Source organism: Lucilia sericata, unplaced genomic scaffold (assembly GCF_015586225.1).
Source record: "Lucilia sericata isolate MDLA Ls3-8-SP2 unplaced genomic scaffold, ASM1558622v1 Contig001088F_arrow, whole genome shotgun sequence".
NCBI classification, from domain to species: Eukaryota; Metazoa; Arthropoda; class Insecta; order Diptera; family Calliphoridae; genus Lucilia; species Lucilia sericata.
Genome location: NW_023995063.1, coordinates 141376 through 144724, shown reverse-complemented (window position 1 = coordinate 144724; position 3349 = coordinate 141376).

The following is a 3349-nucleotide window of genomic DNA, read 5'->3' as shown; positions in this document are numbered from 1 at the left end:
AAATTTTAAGAGATAGTAAAAAATGGAATTAATAAAAATATTTGAAACAAAAAGATTTAATAAAACAATATATAACGCAAAAATTAAAAGTTTAACAATAACATTATATCTACACACTTGTCTCTTGATTTGGCTAAGGCATTTAACTCGATAAATTTTTCTAATATGATATGCAAATTGCGAGATATATATATTTTTTTTTATTTCTTCATTTATTATAACCGAGCCTTTTAACCCATATATACCCTGCAAAAAGTTACATGACAAAGATGTTGTTCAATCAGAGGTGCAAGTGATGACGAAGTGGTTCGATTTAGGTGAAACATGCATGATTTTAACATTAGCGTGTCATTGGAGATCATGTGTTTATGCGAGAATTTCGAATAATCGAACCAAAGCAATTTCAATGATTCGGAAACGATGTTTCATCAATTCAAGCTATTTGTTTTGTATGTATTTTTGGAGGACATTTTAAATATTTGTAAGGAAAATATAATAAATTAGGGGAAATATATAAAATAATATTAATAATCAAAAATATTTCTAATAACACATAAATTTCATTTGGTTAAAATAACAATCTGAATTAATTTTTGAAGTTTCAAAGAATTTTTTTAACTGCGGAATAGGTTGAATTTTGGAAGGTATTTATAATGAGTTGTATTAGCACTATTATTAAAGAAGCCATGAAACTTACATTCACTTTGCACTACTGCAAAATTTTGTTGCTGGGTAGTTATAAAAAGTATTTAGGTTCTCCTCTACTGCATGTAAGCTTATTTTTTTCCTATCTTACAGGTAGATATCAATTTGTTGATGTTAATGGCCACCTTTCGAATATCCTTCCACTTAGTCCTGGTGTTCCATAAGGTTCAGTTTTGGGCCACTTCTTTTTATCTTATATATTAATGATTTGCCAATGAGTATTAACTCGGATTATTGCAAATCTTTTTTATACGGAGATGATGTGATGCTCTTATTTAGTGGAAGTAAAAATGATTTTAATAAACTTTCTTTTGATATTAACTATACTCTAAATAGTTTTTTACATTGGTCATCTGAGAACTCCTTGGTTATTAACTCAACAAAAACTAAAGCATCATTTGGAAATTATGGAGAGGATTTAAATGTTTCTTTTGCTGGCTCACCTGTATCGTTTGTTAATCAACTAAGATGTTTAGGTATTCATATCGATAATCGTTTAACTTTTGCAAATCATCCCAGCAAAAAGTTACATGACAAAGATTGTGTTTAATCAGAGGTGCAAGTGATGACGAAGTGGTTCGATTTAGGTGAAACATGCATGATTTTAACATTAGCGTGTCATTGGAGATCATGTGTTTATGCGAAAATTTCGAATAATCGAACCAATGCAAATTCGATGAATCGAAAACGATGTTTCATTGGTTCAAGCTATTTGTTTTGCATGTATTTTGAAAGATATTTTTAAGGAAAATATTATAATAAATATGGGAAAATATATAAAATAATATTAATAACCAAAAATATTTATAATAACACATAAATTTCATTTGATTAAATCAGCGTACCCTGAATTAAATTAACAATCTGAATTAATTTTTAAAGTTTTAAAGAAATTTTTTAACTGCGGAATAGGTTGAATTTAGGAAGGCATTTAGAATAAGTTGTATTAGCACTGTTATTAAAGTCATGAAACATGCATTCACTTTGCACTACTGCAAATTTTTTTGCTGGGATATTGATAATGTATCTTGTAAAATTACATATACTTTGCATAAACTTTACTCTACTAATATTTATTTACCTTAAAATTGGCTTTCTCTCATTTAATGTCAATTATATTGTATGGTCTCGAGATTGTGTCAGGAACTTTTTCATATTTTATTACAAAATTAAATAGAATTGTTAATACGATTGTTAGATCTCCGAAGACGTGAACATATTTCTGACTATGTCAAACGTTTTCTTGGTAGTTCTTTTTTAAATTAATACGCTATCGTAACTGTTCAAGTTCGATTTATGGTTTACACTTGTTTTGATAACATATGCAAATACTATTTTTTGCAACGTTAGAATCTTATTAAGCTCCGCTGTATTTACAACTTTGTTGGAAGATTCTAACGAGTAAACCGTTAACGGTACCTAAATATTGTTTGCCACCAATATACGTTTTGTAAATTAAATACACTTCTTTTCTGATCGTCAACATAAGCACTACGTGCTCTTGGCGTTATTACTCCTACGAGGTAAAATAATAATAATAATAATAAATAAATACAGAGAGATCTACGTCTCATTAAATTTGCAAATATTTTGTTTTATTTTCATAAAATCTTGGGAAATTGTGGTGGAGCTGAACATCATCCCTTGGAAAACATACAGTCCATCGAAGATATATTTATTATTTATTTCTACGAAATAAGGTGCGTAAATATATTTCAATTGTGAGAAAGTAATAAAATATTCTATAGTTGTTTCGCGAACACACACATATATTTTTTGTGATTTTTCAAATGGTTTAACTTGTTGTATTTGTGGATATTTTGCATTAATTTTAACTTTAATTTATATCAAAAAATATTTAAATTCTTTTGATCCTACGGACAATAATTTAAAGCGATAATGTTGATCTTATTTTATTATAAATTATTGTTTCATTACATTTTCTTTTGTGCGTTTGTTTGATTACAGATTTACATCTGTAAATTCTACCAACAAAATACATTACGGTGTATTCTTGTTCTTCCCTTATATTGGGTACCGTACGGTCGGTCAGTTTGACTATTATCAAGTTTGTTGATATAAATTTTGTAGTTAATTCGTAGTTTAATATCGAGTTATTAATTCATCTATTTTTATTACAATTTTTAAATATTAAAAATGTCGGTCATGACACTAAATGCGTTTATTAGAGCATCGGATGCTCTCGTTGCATACCGCGTCAGGTTTGATAATTTAGATGATAAATTGCATGACGTTTTTAAGTTGGAGATTCGGAAACGGGAGTTAGAAAGACTTTGGGACAAAGTTAATTTGACGTACGAAGTTTGTCTTAACACTCTAGAGTCTAGTGAATTTAAAGTGGTAGCGGAAAAATATCAAGCCACATCTTATGAATATATTGAATGTGGAGGATCTATTTCTAAGAAAATAAGAACATTGGAATCCGCTTTTGAATTCCGATAATTCAGAGCATAATCTGACGCTCCCTCCATGCGATATCGACTCTTTCGTAGGGGATTATGTTTCTTGGTCCGCTTTTAGGGATTTATTTACCTCAATTTACATTAATAGCTCGCGGCTTAACAATATAGAACATCTTTGCCATTTAATACGAAAAACCGAGGGTGAAGCTAAAACAATCGTT